At 40.7% G+C, this 23,019-nt stretch overlaps 1 long non-coding RNA gene across 2 annotated transcripts; it reads left to right on the top strand.

Annotated features, from left to right (window-relative positions):
* On the top strand, window positions 1-22,488 carry LOC116659798. Of its 2 annotated transcripts, none has more exons than XR_004315161.1 (4): window positions 1-200; window positions 1,093-1,101; window positions 5,124-5,127; window positions 22,477-22,488. It is a non-coding gene; the product is annotated as an uncharacterized LOC116659798 (long non-coding RNA). The 2 variants fall into 2 exon arrangements; XR_004315160.1 differs by having other exon boundaries at window positions 1-210; window positions 1,096-1,101.
* Window positions 22,489-23,019: the final 531 nt, after the last annotated feature.

Here is a 23,019-nt window from a genome sequence, read left to right as displayed (position 1 = left end):
GCTGGTTTTGCCAGGCTGACCGCCGGGCTGATGCTTCCCCGTGGCTTCCCAAGCCAGGTCACAGGTGATCGCGCCAGTGGAGGTCTGGGGCGATTCCGCGTGCTCTGGGGACTCCAACACTGTGGCCATGAATGGGAGAGTGGACTTCCCGAGAAAGAAGCTAGCCCACCAGTGTGCCTGGCGGCTTTGGGGAGACCGGGGTGTTGGGGGGTGGCTTCCCCAGGGTACCCTGCACTTCCACAGGAGCTGTTACTGGAAGTGGAGTCCAGGCGGCACCGGGACTAGTCGTGGGTGGCCACGAGCAGCAGCTGGAGAGAGTGGCTGCCTGGCTCCTGCTTGTGGGCTGGTGAAAACCTCGGCGGTGACCCCTCGCGGGCCTCAGCGTGCGATCACAGGTGGCGGGGACAGGGACGCTAGGCCACCCACCAAGCCCATTTGCAGAGGTGACCGCGAGTCACCGCTCCACGACCCAGGCGCGCGGGCGCCCAATACAATATTCTGGTGTAATCTATGGGAAGTTGAGGACACACTCCCTACAACTGAGAAATTCCTCTCCCGGTTGTATACTCAACAGAAAAACTAGCAAGTTTGTACCAAGAATTATGTACGGGGACTACCTGTAATGAGGCTACTTAGTAAGGAGGCTCACACCTGTGCTGGCCTCATAGTGCTCAATGCAGAGAGCATGGAGTTGGGATGTGTCCTAGGACCTTTCTGACTGCTGTTGACTTACTGAAAAATACACTGCTCCAAACACCTACAGTGTTTCACAGTCTCAAACTGTGAATGAGCCACATGTCCATCCACAATAGGATGCATAAATAACTTGTGTTACTTTGTACCATGGAATACTTCACAGCAATGAAAGTGTATGAATTACATCTACATACCCATCCTGGATGAATCTCACAAACACAGTGTTAAGTGAGCCTGACAGAAAAGAATATGTGGTGTGTAATTTCTTTTATATAAAGTTCAAAAAGGAGGCAAAATTCAACACTGGGGTTTAGGGGATGTAAGCTCAGGTGGGTAGTCTGAAAACAGGCGGAGAGGTAACTACCGTATAGTTCAAGATAGTAGTTACGTCTGGAGGAGATCGGGGTTGGTGTTGGGAAGTGGACAGGTGGGAGGCTTTGCGATACTGGCTTTGGGGCACTGGTCTGTTGACCTGCAGGATAATCTGCCTATCCTGACAATCTCTATTGACCTGGGTTATAGTTATATAGATCTTCCCTTCGTGATGCTTCGTTGAACTTCATGTGGTTATTTTCTGCCTATAACTATTTGTTATGTTTCACAGAAGAAAAAAATTCCTAAAAGCACAACCCATGCATAATTGAGTACTACTTTTACAATAGAATGAGAACAAAATCAAAGCTTACTATTCAAACTAGTTTTTAAAGCATATGAAATTTTAAAAAATTATTGATGGGATTTTTATGTTGCATTTAAAATGTTTTAAATTATTTAATATAAATATGAGTTTTATCTGCAATAGAAAAATCTTATCTTTCATTAGTTTTTAATTTGCTACTCCGTTGCTGTTTGCCTGTGAAAGATGGTTATTCTTAACCTTAAACTATACCAGGAGGTATTCCAATCATTAGATCAGCAACAGGAATGGAAAGTAATGTTTCATATAACACCTTTTATGCTGAGAATGCCTTCAGGCACTTTACAGAGTGAACATGGGTAATGAGTAACCTTGAGCACATTTTGCTCTTGTAATGCATTTAAAAATCTATACATATCAAATAAGGAAATGTTAGCCAGAATGCAAGGCTTTTGTTATTATTAATATTTATTTCCATGCCTACTAGGAGTGCATATATATATAATAAAACACCATGCTGAAATAATAAAGGTCAACAATCATAAAAACAAAGATTTACATGCCTACTTATCTACATGGTAATGATGCTCCTATTTGTGCTGACATCACCGTGCTCAGTACTAAGCTTCAGGTGTTGGGATGTGTTATACAGTGTTGCCAACAACTATCGATCCATGAAAAACTTAACACTCAATCCACCGTTATGCAGGAAACTGCCAGGGTGTACAGCAGTCTCATGACAAAGGAAAATCTTGCATGTTTTTCCTTAGTTCTGCTATACCATCTGTAACTTCTTTTTCCCTGGGTGTGTGTTTGTGTGTGTGCATGTATCTTCCCACAAAACGTACTGGATCTAAAGTGATAAAATCTATTCGCAGCTGTTAGCCACACTCTTGCTGGTACCTCAAACGGGAAGCTCAAAGTTCGCTAAGACAGGGGTGAGCTAAATTGCATTAGGAACCCAGGGACACCCCAGGACAGAAGAGACTGAGATACCACAAAAGTCAGTGTTATAAAACCCTGTTGAGCTAAACTTGTTGGTCCTGAGTAAGGCCCAGTGGTGGAGTAGGTACAGAAACTTCACTGATGAAATTATGAGATAAAATTACTATAGTAGGTAAATAGACTTAAAACTAGAGGACTGGCTTGGGCGACAAGATGGACAGTTAAAGAACAATGATTTTTCTGGGGTCTGTGAGGCAGTAGATACCAGAACCTATGTATACCTTTGGCACACTTGGGTCCTGGGGAGGTGTCTGAGTGGCAGAATCTAAAACTGCAAGGCAAGGAACCCAGGCCAGAGCAGGACCTTCCTCTCTCACTCTAAGAAGAACAAGTACAATCCAGCCAGGAGTCTTCGTCACAGTGCTGGCTCACCCAGCTCTCTTGCTTTAGGGTGGACCAGCCAGGATTTATGCCCTTAGAGAAGCAACAACAGAAACAAATGGAGAATTTCTTCAGACAGTCTTGGGAAGGGGCTTCCCCGAGGCTGCTGTTCTGGGAAAGTATGGTCCCTGGAACAGGAGCATTAGCTCACTTGGGAACTTGTTAGAAATGCATGTTCTTAGCGGCTCCCCACTCCCCCCACCCCGAATGCGGATCAGCATTTTGTATTTTAACAAGTCCTCCAGGTCACTCTGATCAAGCGGAAAGGTTAAGAACCACTAATCTAGAGCCACCAGCTTCCGGCAGAAGTGGTAGAATCCTCCAGCTTCAAGGGTCTAACAACAGGGTGAGAACCACCAGGAGTGGCCCTTTAAGTCACTACAGGTGGTGACGGACGATGAGCTCTTGTGGTGGTGACAGCATCGGCAATCAGTGATAAGGTCAGGGGCCAGTGCGCTGTCTAGATGATGGTGGCAAGAGCAGCATGTGTCAATTTCTAGAGAAACCCAACAACCTTCATTACTGCTGGGCTTCCAGCAGCCTGAAGGGAGCTCGGCTTCAATGTGACTTAAGAGTGGATCAGTTGGAACTTAGGATTCCAGAAAGCAGTCTGGGGCGGGGCGGCTTTTTGAACATTCAGAAGAGGGAGATCCAGGAGGAGGAGAGACTGAGCTCTTTCTAATCTGTGATGAGGGGGTCCCAGTGTTGCATGGCGCAGTGTCAAGGGCTGCTTTTGTACCTAAACCTTTGGGGAGGGGGCACCCTAATAATGCAAGGAGGTATTTTCATGTATTAATTTACATTTTTAGCCCGTTTTGTTTAACATGTTAAAACTTGAAACATTTTTATTGAGTAATTAAATGATCAGCATCCTGACTTGTGGTATTCCTGGCTCCACGTTTGCATTCTCTATGATGGCCTTCTGTCTAGTAGATGTTATCAAGGAAGGAGTTGGTGCTCCTATCTGGAAGCAGCCACTGGGACAAAGCACTCAGCGGAAACACACTGCTTTAGACTCTCAGGAGAATAGGACTGAAGTCAACGTTGCCTTCAGGAACAGAACTGAATACTCACTACAAGAAAGATGACAGGGCCTTTGTCATGCTTATCTATGGCTTATGTTATAAGAGTTAACATCTAAAAAAATGAAAAACAGTGTGAGGACATTATTAAGATCTCGTGTAAAACAGTGCAAAGCTGAGATTGGAGAAGATTGAGGAAACTACAGGTATTTATGGAAGGTCTCCTCTGCCTTGATTTTTAAATACCTTGTGCAATTTCTCTCTCCTCTAAGGAAGATGGGATAAAAAATTGAATTCTCATACCTTAATATAAAGATACATCCAATGTTTAAAAAATGTTGTTATAGCTAAGCTTGGCACCATTATTTTGTATTTTACATTCTCATTCATTAATTTCTCTCATTTTTCTGCAGCCAATGAATATATTACATCATCTCCATATTAAAGGACTGTGGGAAGCTATAGACTTCTCTGCAAAGTTTTTGAAAGGGTGGAAACAGCCATACTCATAAATTGATAGTGCTTAAAATGATCATAAGCTGTAAAATCTTACTTTAATGTTAGCATATAAATGAGAGCAGAATTTGTTCTGAGAAAGTTATTGCTATACTGGCACTACTTCGGTGGGGCTGTTGGGTTCCCTGTTTCTGTACGATTGTCTATACCTTATGGTCTAAAATAAGCCAATAGTATATTTCTTTATCTAGTCAAAATCTAGATGGTCTCACAACTAGTAATACTGACTTTTTTTTCAGAATCATCCACAAACAGCAGATCACTATGAATAATTCTGGTTTGAAATGTAGTGAGATCCTGAATCCAGCTAATTGCAGAATAATGTGAGATGCTTTTCACATATGCCTTCATATATATCCTCACCCCTGGAGATTTTGACTTAAGTCTAGGAAGGAACCTGAGAGTTTGAATTAAAAGAAAATTCCTAGGTGTTTCTGTTATTAACCAGACTTTACAACCACTAAAATACTCTGATTATCTATCTGTCTGTCTGCCTGCCTATCTATCTATCTATCTATCTATCTATCTATCTATCTATCTATCTATCTATTTATCTATATCATCTATTGGTTTATATCTACATAGATATACAAATTATGTTTAAAACTTGCTCATAACTATAGTTTACAAAATGTATTCTGAGATAACTGTATGAACTGCATGATAAATGTTGAGGCAAGTAGGGAAATTTTAGGCTAAAGACTTGAGGCTCAGAGAAGATCTCAAGCTGAGGTTCTGTCTGTTTGAGGTTGGCAGGACTGGGCTTCAAACCCATAACTGCAGGGCTACAGTAAAGTCTTGCCACCAATTCAACACCATCTTTCTCCTTCAGGAGGGTGTGATTAACCCAAGCTTTTGCAACTGAGAGAGGTGGGAGGAGATAGGGAAGAAAAGTACCACTTTCTTTCCTTTTTCCAGAATAACCCAGTGGTCTGTGCCTTCAATAAGGTGATAACAAAGAGTATATAGTAGTATATGATTATACTAGGGGTACTTGACCTGGTGGGAAGGAAAATTCCAGAAGATACATGTATGAGTGTCAGAAGGTCTGTGAACCTTCCAAAATTATATGTAAAATTTTATATTTTCCTACAGTTGAAACATTAGGGTTTTTTGGTACTCTAGTCTGCTGCATTCCACATTCTTTGAGTAAAATAGTGTCACCCCATGGATGAGTTACACTCTTTTGGTGTGCAACTTTGTGTTGGAAGCACTCTGGGAGGCTCTTAAGGGAGGCACCCCACTCATATCCAGCCCAGAACTAGGTATATGACCCATGTTAAACTAATTAAACATACATTTTAAAAAATCTGAGTAATGAAACAAGTAATACAAGACTGAAATCATTTGGACTTCATTCTTTCAAGCAGAGTTGTCCTGAGCAGTCCTGTAACTGGGAGACTTTAGAATTGCTTGATTCCTAATTTTCAATCTGCGTGCCTCCCCTGTGTATGTGTGAATTCCTTGTATGCTTCCATAAATGACTTTTGTTTGTGTCAAATCAAAAGTTCTGTGACTTGCAACCAAAGAGCTTTAGTGACTGGATAACTTTTTTTTCTGGGGAGAAGATTCAAAACTTTCGTTAGATCTTCATTTCAGTCAGTGGCCTCAAGAAAGCTAAACGTTGCCAGTCTGGAGCACCGGAAAGGGATTTGACACTATTCTAGGAATGGGTGGTGGGGAGAGGGCTGCAGTGGGTTCTCGATACAATTTGAGTGGTGGGAGCAAAACCTCACCACACATTACCCCTTCCTCTTCTGAGCTGCCTCTCCATTTTAGGTGTGATTCTGATGGCCCAGGTGGCACCAAAGTGAAACAGTGCTTTGCCGAATCACTTTTTGTCTTCACATCTCCTGCCCCATTCCTTATCTCCCATTGGCACACGAGTGAATCTATGTTTTCTTCCTTGCATAAGAAGTGCTTATCTAAATCAGTATTTCTCAGAGTGTGGTCAGGGGCCCACCCACATCAGAATCACACAGGGTCATGAAAAATCTATATTCCTGGGCCTTTCCTACTGCTACAATGGATGAACGGTCCCTGTTTTTCTGTATGGCAATTCTTCTTCTCACGTTCTGGGTTTTATCACTTCTAACCCGCCCAAGAATTGTGCATCACAGTGACCTCCTGAATCTTGTGCATCATTAAATTCTGTCCACCGGATCATTCCCTGCAGTGCAAACATGTTATGTTATCTCCAGTCTTAAATCCTCTAGACTGCTATTCCCATGTAGCGACTGCCCCGTACCTCAGCTCCCCTTTTAGCAAACCCCTTTGAAAAACTCTTTCCTTTTTTGCATTCTTCCCCCAGTCAACTTCAATCAGGCTTTTGTTCCCACTACTCCAAGAAACTTTTCTTTTTCGAGCTATGAAGGTTACTAACAATTTCAGTTTTGTCAAACCCCACGGTTGGTTCTTACCTTCCTGGCAGCTTTTTACCAATTGATCACTTTCTTATTCTTGGAAAACTCTCCTCACTGTCTTCAGAGACAACATGCTGATTTGGTTTCTCTCTTGCTGCAGTGGCTCATTTTCCCTTGACTTCCCCCCTTTTCCCCATCTATAAGTTGCAGAGAACCAAAGAGCTCGTTCTTCTGCTTTCTTAATCTATTCTCACTTCCCAGGTGAATTTTTCCTACCCTACTTGTAAGCTGTGTGAATTTCAAATATTCTTCATTTTATCAGGTAGACGTGTAAAGTATATCACACTTGGACTGAAATAAATCTTGTTAAGAGAAAAATCTGTTAGGAAAGCTTCTTACCTAGTTTTGTCCACTCTGGGATCCAAGGATCTTTATACGTACCAGCTAGAGGTGTTCTTTATCGTGCTTGTGAAGGTGACAAGAGGAATTTGTGGAGAATTATTCAACCTATAGTCTATAGTGACTAGAATTTACTACCTGCTCTTCATATGTGTATATCTCAAACTAAAAAGATTCTGCTGTCTTCAGTCTTCTCACTTTGGAAATAAAATGAGCCCTTTTCCCATGCTAAGGCAGCAGTCCTGGGTTCTCTTCTTACTTGCCCTTATATGTTTGCTTCTTGAGAGGGACCCTGATGACCTGATCTCAGCCTTTGTTCGTGTATTTATCTTTCATCTGAGTCTCTTAAGACTTGAATCTCAATCAGAGGCCATGTAGGGGAGGTTTTGCTCCCTTTCAGTGTAATCTAGAAATTGTTAGTTATGGTTGTATTTTTTCACTTCCTGCTTGGAAGTGGATATCCCTGGTATTGGTCAAACATGTCAAAATGATTGTGATGACTTTAAAACATGTCTGTAAATTCTTTGACCCTTCTCCAATCAAGGGGTGAACTCTTATTCCCTTGCCCTATGGAGTGGCCATAGTGATTCACTTTTAAAGACTAGACAGACTGTGGCAGAAGTGTTTCTATATGAAATCTAGGCTGGGTTAGAAATAGCCTGATTTTTCTCTTTGGGACACTCACTTTGGAATCCGGCGCCATGTTCTGAGAAAGTCCAGGCCATATAGAGAGTCCCAGTTGACAGCTTCTATCAAGATCCCAACCAACAAGTCAGCAGCAACCATAGTCATGTGAGTGAGAAGACCTTGGAGGTATCTCTACAGCTAACCACTGTTTGACAGCAACTGCATGAAGAGTGGAACCCAGCTGACTAGCTGAATCTGGTCAGCCCTCACACCCATGAGAGGTAACAATGATGACTCTTGTAGTCTGACATCCCATCACTTGGGGTGATTCATGATCCAGTAATAGATAATTGGAACAGCCAGGGTACTCCCTTGGTAAAACCTCAGTTTGTGCTTCTGACCTTAGCTTTTTGCTTTGTGAAGCCTGTGCCTTTTTCCTCTCTAAAGTTTGTGATGCAAAATGCTGACTCATGTTGAGTAATGTTTTTAGAGCAAATGGGCATGAAAGGGAATTAGTGACCAAAGGAGACAACAGAGTGTCACCATTTTTCTTCAACATAAAAAGAAGTGACTTGGGAGCTGCAGGGAATTCAGATAGAGAACTCAGGTGAAAATGGTGGTGGAAGGAGAGTCAATTACTGGGCATGGCCCTAGCAGGTGTCTCCACCTCTTCTTACCTCACTGTAATCCAGTGTCCTCACTGTGGCCCAAAGAATCTTTCTAAAGCATCCTTCCCATCACTCACCTATTTAAAAGTCTTAAATTCTCCCTGATACATTGCCTTAAGGATAAAGCCAAGCTCTTTGCACAGCACACCAGCATCCTTATGAACCCTGGCCTGGACCACTGCCTGTCTCTGTAGCCTCAGGACTCCTCCCTCCCTCCCCCTACACTCTGTGCTGCAGTTATGTTCCTCATGACTGCACTTTCCCTGCACTTAATTTTGTACTTGGCTCTTCCTGATCCTTGGAATTGCCTTTCCCCTTCTTTTTTCCATAGTCAATTCCTATTCATCCTTTAAGTCCAAATTAAATGTTGGCTTCTTCAGTGTTGGTGGTATTACATACACATTCTGTGAATTCTCTAGGCCCCGTGGTTCCTCTGTCCTAGGACTTTCTGTCTGGAATTGTCTTTGCCCATCCCCTTACCCAGCTGTGAGCTCCTTGAACCCAGGGGTTGTTATCTGTCAGAATCCCCAGAGCCCATCAGTCCAGTGTGGTAAACACTCATGCATATTCCATGATATATCAACTGTAGTGGACAGTAAGTAGGGGAGAATAGAGAAAAGTAAGCCGTTGTTCCTAGTCACTGGGTGGAAAGTGTTATTGTGATATTTAACACTGGCAATTTGACTTCTTAAAGTTTAGAATAAAGTGAAACACATGGGGTCTCAGCTGTGAAATTGCTTTGGGGTAGACTCCAGATGGGAAAAGGATGGGGAAATCAAGTGATTATAAGTAAACTTTATCACAGTAAACTGGCAGAATCGTTGTACCTACAGGTGTTCTCTTTCCATCTTCTATGTTATAGTGCACAGAACGTATCTGTTATAAGTGAATTTAATTTATTTTGTATCCTACACAATTGTGTGTGTGTGTGTATGTGAAAAAGAAGGGTAATTTTGTGGGATGATACAGCCAACGGCATGCTACGGACGCTCACATGGCTCACATGTGCTTGTAAGAGACAATTGTTAAATTTTCGGGAGTCTTGCAAGTTGGTTATTAAACACAGCTTGAAATTGGCCAGGGTGGCAATATTTACATCCTACAAACCAGCAAGTGCTGCAGGTCTGGTTCTCCTCCCCCTGTACCCAGCTGGTTGTTACACATTTACTAGTTTATTACTGGTTGCAGTCCTGTTTAACTCAGTAGTATTTTCATGCTCAAAGGCTGCATAAACTATGTCCTTTGGAAACTCATGAAAGATGAAAGATGATATACCCATGTGTGGGCAGAGGACAGGGAGAATGAGACTGTCCCCTTCACATATGACCAAAACTTGAAACTTTCAAGCATAATAGAAATATCACTCTGGTTTTGTGTCACCAGTATATTCTGTCTATATTGTCAATTTGGGGAGCACGTTCTACTGAGATCAATGAAAAGGAGAAAGAGCTATGTTTTTCTGAAGTGAAACTTTTCATACTATGACAGTCAAAACAACTTTTTTATCTTAAAAAAATCTACAATAAAATGCTAAATAATTCAGATGCAAACTTATTATTAGAAAACTTATCCATTCTGTAAACATTCATTGAACGCCTATGATTGATGAAAGAGGTCATACTGAAGGGAGGATAAACACAGGTCTGCCCTTGTGGAGTTCACGAACTGGGGAGACAGTCAGCAAGTAATTACCTAACTTGTGTTAAATGTTATGAAGAAATTCAGAGGGAAAAGGAGGAACTAAATATGAAGCTGATAAAGTTTAAGCTTCAGGATGCAGTTGGCACTCCCCATGGATGTGTAAAGACCCTCGGCGTGTTTTACAAACTAAAACGAGGCCAAGGTGCCTAGACTATTAGATGAGAAAGAAACTGGCACCTGTGAGGCTAGAAGGTGGGACTAACATCACTGAGCACCCTCGGAAAGGGTTAAAGACCTTGGACTTTTTCCTAAGTATGATGGGAGACCCATAAAGTATTTTAAGCTGAGGAGTGACGTGTTTTAAAAGATTGCTCGGAACTGCTGTGTGGAGGATGGGTGAGGGGGTGGCACATAAAACATAATGAAAGATGGTTGTGTTGTGAATTGGGAAAGCAAGAGGTTTCCCAGGAGAACGCTAGTGGGATTATTATTATGAGGCCACTTACACTGGATGTCCTTTTTAATGACCTGGAAGAAGTGATAAAAATTATTTGATTACTCTTGCAGGCAGTAATACAGAATTACCCATAAAAGTGGGAAAAGGCATCATTTTTAAAGCTCTAGAAAAATTATAACCAGTTATGAAATAAAGCCATATTAATCCTGAAAGTCTGTGTGCACATACGTAAGAATTTGTCGGCTCTGATGGAAAAATGCCTTGTGAACAACAACGCGTCTTGCCCAGCGCTGCTTTGATTCTGAGAGCTCTCTAGCTGGTTTAGCAAAGCAGCTGTTCCCGGTCAGCTCCTCACGCTTTTAAAATCTACCTCTGCCAGAATGACGACTGACTTAGATGTCTACTTAGAGCTTGCAGGAGGACAGCCTTCATGTTAAAAATTGGGAACAGCCTTGCTCCTGCCATGAAAGAATCAAGAATCCCCTGTGGTATCCACAGTCAACAAGAAGCTCTCTAAACAAGATGCCTTCAAGAGTCTGCCCAGAACGGAATTACTGAATAACCTAACTGGCCGAGGAAGCTTTATATAATGTTTGTTGCTTCTTATCACAGATGAAGAATGGAAGAGTGACAAAATGCAACAACCTAACGTTCAAGTGCAGAAGTGTGAATATTCAGCTTTCATTACGTCCATGGGAGACAAAACTATCCAACTGAAAAATCCAACTTGAATTGCTCTGGAAAAAGCACTAATTTAAGTTATATCCTTGGAGAATATTCTGTTCAGTTCCTCCAGATGAAAACTCATTTACCTTCTGTTTCATAAGTTTAAGTCATACTGACTAGAAACTGGCTGCTTCTTGTCTGAATTCCACTTATCAAATCAAACGGAGCAGATGGTCGCCTTAATGCAACCCATTTCATTCAGAGTCACCAACAAATAAACAATACGGTTAGTTTGGCATATAGGGAAATTAGTGTGCTGATGACTAGTCATTAGGTTTGCAACTGCAGTTTATTAATTTTGATTTTTATGATTATTACATTTGTTACCAGGAGAGTAGGGTAATTGCCAGAGTGAATAGTGTCCATTTTGCCCTCACTAAAAACTAAAAGTGTTATCAGTGCTGCTACAGTCTCTTTTCCCCAAGAAGAGAGATGCAAAACACTGGGAATTTTTTTTAAAAAATGTTATGTTTGAAGAGAAATAGTATAAACAATTTGTGATGCTGATGGTTTGTGACGTGATGAGATTAGATGCTTGATTAGAAAGGTGGCTAATCCTACACAGTTGCCTGGTTTACAGACAGAGTTGGGCAAAAGATTTTTCAAATGCTGTAGTGAATTCGCCTATTTGAAAATGTGTTACTCAGTCTTTGTAGATGGGAGGCCATGACACTACTGAATCATGTCCCTCCATGTGCTGGTTGGCCAGGACCCAGGCTAATGCCTAAAAATGTAACCCAGCGGGTGAGGTAGCGTCCTGGCTTTGGTACCATGGAGGGTACTTTTCAGGTAACACTCAGTCTAAATTCTTTCTAACGCTTGGGTAAGTCTGGGAAGGAACAAGGAGGGGAGAAGTGGAGAGACAGGGAGGAAAGAGGAGGCAGAGGTAGAGAATTCCTAGGTAACTGGCAGCAGCAGACAACTTGGGAGAGTGGATATTGGAGGAATGTGAAGCTATTTTAAGCCTCATAGTGTCGAGGTCTGAGTAGTAGCAGATTGAAAGATATACAGGTGAAGCTATGAGAACAGGATTGGAGGTAGTAAACTGGAATGCATACGGGAGCCAGGCAAATATCATAAATGTAAACAGGGACCAGAAGGGTCCTATAAAAGTGTGCAGCAGGCTGCAAGTAAGAGATTGGTGTCTTTATTGCCACTGAGCAGAACACCCGTCAGGTTATGATGCCTTTTAAGATATAATTTGAGCTAAGAGAAAAAAATTACCCTATAAAACACACTGAGGTTGATTTGTGACCTCTAAGGTTCAGTGCTTAGACTTTGAACTTGAGCATGATGCAGGGAGAATTTTCTACAATGACTGAAAAAACCTGAGACCAGGAATTGTTCTTTCTAACGGAGGCAAGCAAGATAAAAGAAGAAAATTTCAGAATCATATTTTAAAAGTATGCATGGCTAAGGGTTTTTGTTTTGTTTTTGTTATTTTTTCAGTAAGTTCCCAAATGGGGAGGGGTTAGACTTAATAGCAAAAGTTCCTTTTACGTTATTTATTCCATGTGTGTATGCACTATATATTTGCCCAAGTTAGCGCTTCAGTAAACTTTTCACAATTCATTACTCAGCATGGAATTAGTCATTGTCAACTCAGCCCTTTTCTGTATAGTGTTCCATTTCCAAGTTAAGCTTATTCCCCATTGTCTCTGCTTTGAATTCTTGTATTTTGCTCTCACTATTTTTTGTTTGTTTGTTTTACCTCCAGTTCCTACTTCCCTTAACTCATCATTTCTAGCCACTTTCTTAGAGAGAGTCTGGGACTGGCCCAGTTGGGACTTCCATCAAGGGGCAGTGGTGGTAGCTGAGTGTGTGAAGGCAAGACCAGCACAAACTCTTCTGCCAGAGGTGGTCTAGAAGTGGAGGAAGTAAATAGTCACAATAGTCCATTGGAGAATGTGGAGACTTAAATGTTGGAGAGTCCAAATACCAAGGCCAAAGTGTGAAAGATAAGTTCAAAGTTGGGGATGAGTGAAGAATTTAGAGTTGGGTAGAGCTAGGTCAGGGGGTGATCACATGAGAAACATACATCGACAACCTATGGTTCATGTCCATTGGTCACTGGGGGTGTGCGTGGTGGTAGGAGTGTCAGATTGGGGCTGGGACAGGATATATGTTATCCTCTTCACTGCCGTTAAAGGGGACTTGCTAACATATGAATTGCATCATGTAATTCCCTTTCTAACAAACACGCTTAGAATTCTGCTCAGAACCCTACTGCTTGCTGTAATGCTGTTTGATGTGGAGTCACAGTGTCCTGGTGTGTTGCAGTGAACTATGTGTGCAGTCACTTTTAGAGGTGTCTCATGTAATCTGTTGCTTATAATAAAATGCAGGAATTTGTGAAGCACTTTTTTCCCCAATATGAATTAGAGCAGATTGATTCTCCATACTTTGTCAGTCTCTCTTGCACTTGAGGTGGTTTCTCGAGTAGAAATGAGAGGTACGATGTTACAGGTAAGTCTTGGGGGATTGCATATAACCTTAGGCTGCAATCTCTTGGAAGCAACTACCTTTCCTAACATGCTGATAGTTAGCTATGATCAAAAGGTGACTGTGAATTATTTTAGTGCTGGGCTTCATCAAACTGTGATGTGCCCAAGGGGTGTGTTGTCAACGAGAATGTTATCCGTCATATCTCTTTGGGAGAAAAACAGGTTGAGGCCTGCTAGCAAAATCCAAGCTTGTAGTTGTACTGTCTGGTACAGCTTCCTCTTTCGCTCCCCTCTCAGGTGTGTTAGACTCATCTCTCTGGTTATAGAGTCACCTCTCCGTGCTTTCACTCGCCCGTCCTTTTGCCAGGAATCTGGGGCTGCTGTATTGTCTGACTCTACAGAGCACAATTTCTGTGGCATGCTTGAGCTGTCCTTTGGGAACTGGGCAGGGCGTGGCATTCACCTAGGTGAACGATGTCCTTGATCTTGTACTCGGGGGTATTTTTCATTATGCTTCCTTTCTCTCAGAGATCTGTGTATGTACATATATATATTTTTTTCTCTTTAAAAATGTGTTATTAAAGTCCTCTTCTAAAATTATATTAATTATATATGATCAGTTAGCTTTTGAAATAGATCAAAGCTTTCTACATTTTAGAAAATAGTCATATACCTTCATCATGTTTCCATTCTCATTCTCACCAGGCTGTCAATGAAAACAGCCCTGTGCCAAAAAAAAAAAAAAAAAAAAATCAGAAACTTTTTCCAAACTCATCCAAGTATCCAAATGTGAATGTCTACATCTATAGCTGTATCTTTGGCCATTGCTTATTTTTCAAAAAACAAGATCCTCTAAGACAGTTTCTGTACAATACCCTAGACTTTCCTGTCACTCCATATTTATAGACAGAACTCATTATTTTCCAGGGCTGCATTTAGAGTTCACTGGGGAGCACTGAGGGTTGTGTTAGGATAACCAAGTACCAAACGCTAAAGGGCCAAAGATAGGTTCAAAGTGAGGCCAGGAATTTAGAGTTGGGTGGGGATAAGTCAGGGAGAGATCAGGTAAGGAACAAACTTAGGTGGTGCCTGGCTTCTGTCTGCTGGAAATGGGTGTTTGTATGGTGATTAGAGTGTCAGCCTGGTCTAAGGGATCAGCTTAATAGTTATTGATCTAGCTCATTCTTTTAAAGCTCTGCATTCTTAGCTTGAATGTACCGCGATTCATTCAGCTCTTTCCCTATGCGGTTTTGCCAACTGCCTCAGTGCTATATAACAAAGAGCCTTGTGATGTGCCCTTAGGCTCTGCAGCTTTGTCTCTATAGAGCCCCGGAAGCAGGACTGAGAGGTTGAAGGTCGTGTGTATATCATGTTTATTTCTCTTGCCAGGCTGCTCTCCAAAGTGGCTGCAGCAATTCTCATCCTTTGGATATTTTCTCACTGAAAGAATATACTTTTAAATTATATAGGCCATAATCTTATCTTTGCATACTGGAGCTCATGCTTTGAGTTTGTGGATCAAAAACTAAAATTGAAGCTGTTTACAAGAGAGAACACTTACTGACCTTTTTTTTTTTTTCTGTTGGCAAACATAACCATTAAGCCAACAGAGGAATAATACAGTGATCACCTTGGAACTTGGTCAAAGTTAATTTCATTAACTTCAGCAAAATCAGATAGACTGGAAGATGCTAGCACCTGGAAAGCCCACCCAGGTGGAAGTGAGAAAGGGCTCACACCTGGCTGTGACAGGAGGCCATCCCGTCCGGGTGGTAAGTCGCGGAATGAGGAGGCTCATTCAACAGAGCAGTGGGAGTTAGAGCCCATGGCACCAGGGAGGCCCAGGGCTGAGCCCAATAAGGGAAAATTCAGGAGCAGAGGCTATTCAAAGAGCAGTAGGCAGGTAGTTGGCATTAGGGTTGTTTGTTGGAAACAAGCAAGGATCCAGTCACAGGACTGGGCAACAGGGAACCGTGAACCCCTGGGAGAAGCTCAGTTTCTCTAAAGCAGACAGTCTTGCTTTCAAATGCTGGCCTTGCTGCTGACTAATTCTTTGACCTGGAATTCTTTCATCATAGGTCTCAGTTTCTTTATCTGTATTGCATTTCAAGGACTTGGCTCAGTGTGTAGCACAGACGCTGTGTACAATGTTTGTTGGCATTTCTAAGACTGCTGAATTTTTCCTGTGACAAACGCTGCATTAGCGGGCAGTGTGTGAAATGAACTGATGGTTGTAAGTCCAGTCTCCAGTGCGCATGTTTACCTTGTCTTCCTGAGTAGCACTTGGTTGCCCCATGGGAGCTGCAGCTGTATCTCAATCTTAATTTCCTGGAATCTCCTGCCAGTGTCCTCTACTGGGAAGTTTTTTGGAAAAACTACAGGGAACCTTGAGGCTGTCATTTGCCTAATTTCAAGTAACACCAATGCCTGGAAGGCCCCCTTGCAGGGCTCACTTGCTGGAGTAGCCTTTCTTGGATATTTATTTTAAATGTCCCTCTCTCTCTAGTACTAGGTTCTGGTCTGTCTCTTGCCTACTCACCTACTTTCATAAATTCTCAAAATATTTCCCAATCAAGCGAACCCGAGTTATGACCCAGGGCGGAAAGGAGGCAAGTCCAACCCCAGACTCTGATGCTGATCTCAGAGTGTTGACCTCACACCCGTGGAAACCCTATTGCCTAATGGTCTTATTTGGCCCTCAGGTAGGGAGTGGTTTAGCCTGTCACTCAGGGGGCTGTAGACATCGGTAACCATTTAGTGCTTGGCCGTGTTAATGTTTATAACTGGATATTCATTGCCTGAAAAGTATGTTATACCAAGTACTTTTTGTACTGGTTAGACAGAGTAGATGCTAATGTCCTATGAACAAGAAGGTCCTTCTAGTATTTTACGAATTTCTATGATTTGTTATGTTAACAGCAAACAAAATAATCAATTGACACATTGTGACTGACTTTACTTCAATTAAAAAAAAAAAGAATCAGTGGCATAACAAACAATAAAAGTAAGAAACTCACAGTATGTATACCTGCTAATTTTGCTCAAATTCCATTGTCCTTTCTCTGGGAAACTGTATCTCAATTTTTCCTTGGATCCCCCCCCCCCCGCCCCCAACTATGGTACCTGCCATGAGCAGGTGGCCCAGGTCCCGCCAGTCAGCGTATTTCAGTTGCTAGTCATGGCACTTAGTTCAACAGTAAACTGATCCAATAAAGTTCAGTCCCAAGGTTTTTGCTGGAACTATTGGGAAGGAGGTTGTCTCCTTCTGCTGTGGAATTTGGCTGGTAGAGCATAAGCCTGGAGGTGCTGGTGGTCATCTTGCCAAGATATGGGAGGAGCCTGTGTAGCCAAACTGTATCTAAAGCCACTGCCTCTGAGCTTTAGTTACATGAGCCATTAACTTTATTGCTTTGTTTGAATTGGTTTCTGTTGTATTTCCATGACTTACAATCACAAGATTCCTGACTAATGGATAGGATCCTGAAGTTTCGAAATCCAAAGTTAAAGTGAATGCTATTGAACTGAAGACTCTTCTAAACTGCTAAAAATTCAAGTAACATAGTAGTTTGTATCTGCTAATCCCAAACTCCTAATTTACAAACTACTATATATAAAACAGATAAACAACAAGTTCCTACTGTATAGCACAGGGAACTTCATTCGATAGCTTGTAATAAGCTGTAATGAAAAAGAATATATATATGTATAACTGAATCACTATACTGTGCACCAGAAACTAACACAACATTGTAAATCAACTATGCTTCAATAAAAAATTTCAAATAAAAATCTGGGGAATGAATGTAGTTTCTGTTCATAATTGAGACAAAAAATTCTGAGCTAAAAATATCATAATACTCCTTCCAACATTAAAAATGATATACCATAGCAAAAAGAACTTACAGGACTGAAAATTTCAGTGGCATTACTATTACCTTTGAACATCGAAGGTAAATGCCATAAATTCATCTGAGATTAGATGTTTATTCAGATTATTTCTAGAGTACTTTCCAATTCTATAGTTGTAGACAAATTATATAGACAAGAGGGTATGATTTGCTTTGTTAAAGGTGTTTATGTAGAGAGGATTGAAAGGGAGCCATGACCATGTGGGTAACATGATATTGTACAATGTACATAGATTTTGGAGCCAGGAAGACGTGGATTTGAATTCTGCATAAAAGTGACCTGGGGAATTTACTTAAGCACTCAGCTTGTCAGTTTTGTCATTTGTGAAGTGGGAATAGCAGTGCCTACTCCACTATTAAAGACCAAGTGAGATACCCAATGCTTATATCCTCTTTTGTGCTTGAGGCATAGAACTTTAGTTTTTGTTCTAAAGTTCTATGAGAGTGACTTAGTTATACATAAACCTTTTATGTTTTTCTGTACATGACTCCTTTATTCAAACCTAGAATTAAACTTTCTGTTGTAAATCAACTATAGTTCAATAAAAAAAACACAAACTTTCTGTTACATATTTTTGCACGTAAGACTTCGCAAACAGGTATTGTTTTAAGTAGTACTGAGTTTAGATTTATTTGAGCAAAACAAGTAGCAATAGCGGGAAATTGAGGTTTAACAAAAACTAATTTGGGGAAAAATGCACACATAACTCTGGCTCACGTTGAGAACACAACCATTTAAAATGCAGACGCTAAGACCGTTGGAAAGAAAGTCAAGGTGTTTATAATGCATGATGTTGAAATGGTATGTGCTGTATTGATTTCCCTGCTGAGTGGATGTTTTGCTTTTTGATACGCTCTGTGTTTTTAAAGGTTTTGTAATGTGAATTATAGATGATACCAAAGTATTTGCTAAGCCCCAAATAGCATTTCTTTCTTTCCATTTGATTTTTATTTTCGATGGAAATGTATGTTTTGATGATGCTAAAACCATAAATCTTTTTCAATAGTGCTCTGTTGGTTTTCCTAAGTAGTAGCCAGGGCCGGCTTCCTTTCACAGTTGCTGAACGTTAAACAGCATTGAACATGTTAAGTTGTTAGATAACTGACTAGTTTTGTCAAAGCCCCTCTGGGAGGCTGAGAATTAACCAGGCTTCTCGCTCTCCTTTTCACACTCAGAAGGGAATATGCTAATTCACTATGAACTTAATGGCAGTGGCTTAATATTCCATTTCTTCTAATTCATGATTCACTCAGGAACTTGTGCACAAGCCCTGTTTAAGTTGATTTTACTCCATCAGGAATTCACATCTGGAGAGTCGGGCCCTGACTCCTGCATGGTACCTGGCACGTAATAATAATAGTAGTAATAGTAACAGTAATAGTAGTAGTAGTAGTAATAGTAATAATAAAAACACCTGGCTCAATGGATATTTGTGGAATCCATGAAAAATTAACCACTGTCACACTTTGCTATGATGTTTCTGCTCACAAAACATCCAAATAGATTTAATTCAAAGGAGATGGAGAGTAATGTTGTGAACGTGAATCCAGGCCTGTTAGTTTTTCTAGTAAGGCTCCTTGATGTATCTTTCAGGAGCAAGAACTTTGAGACCCTGTGACTCAGGAACATGGCACATCCTTGGGCCGGCAAGGCAGCATCAGGATCCTTCTGGGACTTGCATTCTTTTTTTCTGGAGGCTTGATGTCACTATTTTTATTCTCCCTATTCTTTCCTGACCCACTAATGCTCATCTGTTATTCTTTTTCTTATTTGGCCTGTGGTTCTTATATTTTTGCTGCTGTAAAGATCTCAGATATTTAAGGTTTTATGAAAAAAGTCCCACGTGGATACATGAAAAAAACATCACATCGTTCTGAGTTTCTCCTGTGTTATTCAAAACCACATGAATTTATCATTTTTCTTTTTTTCAGGTGGGTTAGAAGCCTCTGGTCTGTAGATGGCTACCATTATTTATTTGATCAACTAACTTACTTTGGCCTAGGTAGTCTATGTACATTTCATTTTCTCTTTAGGCCTCAACAATCACCAGTCCATGGAACAACTCTGAGGCATGCGTATTTCCATTTATGGATGAGAATATAGAAGCTTAGAGATGTAAAAGTCCTTTTTAATTAAGGACAATATTTTTGGTTTTTAACAGAGATGGAAGGAGATATAATCAAACAGACAGAGTGCTGTGTCCAGACAAAGTACTGTAGGACAGGACACCTCTTTATAGTTAACTTTCCATCTAAGGCATAAGATGTTTCATTATGAAAGTATTTAAATGCATTTGTTTTGCAATCCTATAAATATCTCTGAGCTACTCCGGGGGCTTCTATAATTTGTAACTTGATCTTTTAATGCCCCATTTCCCCTTTCTTCCTAGAGCACCACTTACTTTCCAAAGTACTGAGGTCTCCTCTCAGATTTTACCCCAACGCTGCCTTCTAAGACAATTCTAGACTCTTCCATCACTATCTATTCCAATGCCCTATTTCATTTCCTCCATAACTTTGATGGTTATTCAAAATCGTAATTTGTATTCATTTGTATCTCTGATTGGAATGGGAGCCGCTTAGGAAAATGGCTTTTATTTGTCTTACTCAGCTCTGCCTCCCTGGTCCCTAGAACAGTGCCTGGATGAATGACTGCATGTTCTTCAAGACGCAGACCAAGGCAAGTAGCATGACTCTGATCCTTAAATGGTGAGGGACGGGTGAGGGCAAGAGCCGGTGGCCCCAGTCACAGCGCATGGCAGACGTGACGAGGCAGTGCTCGTCTTTGCCAGATGCTGTGTTGTCCTTCCTGCTCAGCCTGCTAAGGTGGGTGCGATTAGCTTTCAGCGTCTGTCTAAACAAGTGCCCAAGTCCCAACACGAAGTGATCATTATCTACGTCCCTACAGGCATTGCTGGTTTGTATGAAGCCAGAGCAGCCTCCGTAGTTACTCATAACTCTTGGGAGGTTAAATCAACCTGAACTAATCCTGGGGATTTCTGTTTCAATGTAGGATATTTGTAGATTGCTTTAAAAAGTGACCTAACTCACGGATCCCTGCAGATGAATGCGTACACAGGTCCAGATAGAACCCTACTAGTCACCAGGCACTAGGCTAATTATTTTAATACCATTTGATTTCATCTTCAAACATATCTCGAAATAGGTGCTTTTATTGTCCTCATTTCTCAGATGAGAAAACCGAAGCTTGGAGAGAAGAAGGGACTTGCTTAGGGTCCCACAGCTGGTAGAGGGGGGATGCAAACCCAGCCTGACTCTTCCCAATGTTGGTTCTTACTAATTAGCAAAGATCTGATGCTCCATTCTGATGTAGCTTCTAACCGCTAGGAAAATTGTGTCTGTGTGCTAGGAGTGAGTGCTCAGTCTGAGGATGGGCCTAATGGGCACGGGCTTAGAAGTTAAGAAAGAAGTCAAGTTTCAAATCATCATATTTAAGTCCTAAAAAATAAAGGTCTTATGCAAGTCAGTTTTTGAAAAGAGTTCATCTTTACTGGTTTGAATTATATATGTACTTCGGAGACAGATAGACTTGGATTCTAAGCTCACCAGCAATTTAATAGCTTTGTAATCTCCAGTAGTTTGTATTTTGTATTTTTTTTAAAGAAAATTCAGGCTTTTATTTTTTTAGTTTTATAATTTTATTTATTGTTGGATTGAGTTTGCCAACATTTTTTTTAACATTTTTTATTGAGTTATAGTCATTTTACAATGTGTCAAATTCAAGTGTAGAGCACAATTTTTCAGTTATACGTGAACATACATACATTCATTGTCACTTTTTTCTTTTACTGTAAGCTACCACAAGATCTTGTATATATTTCCCTGAGCTATACAGTATAATCTTGTTTATCTATTCTGCATATGCCTGTCAGTATTTACAAATTTTGAAATCCCAGTCTGTCCTTCCCACCCCCCCACCCCCTTGGCAACCACAAGTTTGTATTCTATGTCTATGAGTCTGTTTCTGTTTTGTATTTATGTTCCTTTTTTTTTTTTTTCAGATTCCACATATGAGTGATCTCATATGGTATTTTTCTTTCTCTTTCTGGCTTACTTAACTTAGAAGGACATTCTCCAGGGACATCCATGTTGCTGCAAATGGCGTTTTGTTGTCATTTTTAATGGCTGAATAGTATTCCATTGTATAAATATACCACCTCTTCTTTATCCAGTCATCTGTTGATGGACATTTAGGCTGTTTCTTGGCTATTGTAAATAATGTTGCTATGAACATTGGGTGCAGGAGTGTTTTTTTATTTTAAATCCTTGTAAGACAGTGTGGATTGTAATGCCCATCTCACAAAGTTTTTGCAAGGAGAGCAGCTAATTCAGTGCCTGGCACATAAGATGAAGTGCAAAAGATGACAAAATTGATATATAATGTTATATTAGTTTCAGGTGTACAGTACAGTCATTCAATATCTGTATACACTACAAAGTGATCACCAAAATAAGTCTGTTTACCCTCAGTCACCATACAATTGATCCCCTTCATCAATTTCAACCACCGCCCCCTTTCCCTCTCTGATGACCACCAGTCTGTTCTCTGGGTCTATAAGTTTTGTTTATTTGTTTTTTTGTTTATATTCCACATATAAATGAAATCATATGGTATTTGTCTTTGAGTTCCTTTTCTTTAAATATTACAGTCGGGAATTTTTTGGTTGTGAAATTTTATTTTTCCCCAAATTCTGTGCTCTCCCTAGCATATATGTTAAAATTTTGTTTCTGTTCTTTTCATTCCTTGTCTCAAGTACTGCTTAAGATTTTCATTAATTTCCCAAAATTTATGTATCACTTCTCTGGAAAAGCTCTTGGTAAGGTTAACTTTTTCTCTTCATTGAATTTTCCCAGACCTCATCCTTGACCACAGTCTTTGTTTAATAGCTGACATTTCACGCTGTTAACCATGCATGAATCTATGCCACAACTTCTGACATTGTCTGAAAAGAGTCCCTCTCAAAGCACACTTCTGAAAAGATGGGGCATAAGACCTTGAGAGAATGCTTCTATTACCTTGGAAAGTTTGGATTGCTTTTGGATCATTTTTATAGCCATCGTATAGAAACGTGTGTAAGAAGGGAAAATACAAACATGCAGTGGCTTAGTCTTGGCTTGTATCAGTAATGGAAACAAGGGCCATTAACTTGGTTGGAACATATGAATCTGAGAGTGAATTCAGATAGAAATAGCTGACTCCATGCGTCCACGCAAGGCAGCAGCTACTTCCAATATGAGAGGGGCAATGTAAAGGCAATAAAGCGCGGATTGTCTATAATCTCTCTCTTGGAATAAGATCATGTTCTTTACGCTTGACAGGCTACATCTAGTAAAATTATCTCAATTTTTGTTCTATTTTTAAGGAAAAACAAGCTGTAGAGCTTGCATATTTATCACAGATATCTCAGGACACAGGTGCAGAATTATAATAAACTTACTCTTCTTTTTAAAAACTTCTGACTTTCTGTTGTTTTTGAAACCTTGGGTTCCATGACATTTTCGTGCTTC

This window comes from Camelus ferus, chromosome 25, assembly GCF_009834535.1.
Source record: "Camelus ferus isolate YT-003-E chromosome 25, BCGSAC_Cfer_1.0, whole genome shotgun sequence".
NCBI classification, from domain to species: Eukaryota; Metazoa; Chordata; class Mammalia; order Artiodactyla; family Camelidae; genus Camelus; species Camelus ferus.
This window is presented reverse-complemented; position numbering and strand designations above follow the sequence as displayed.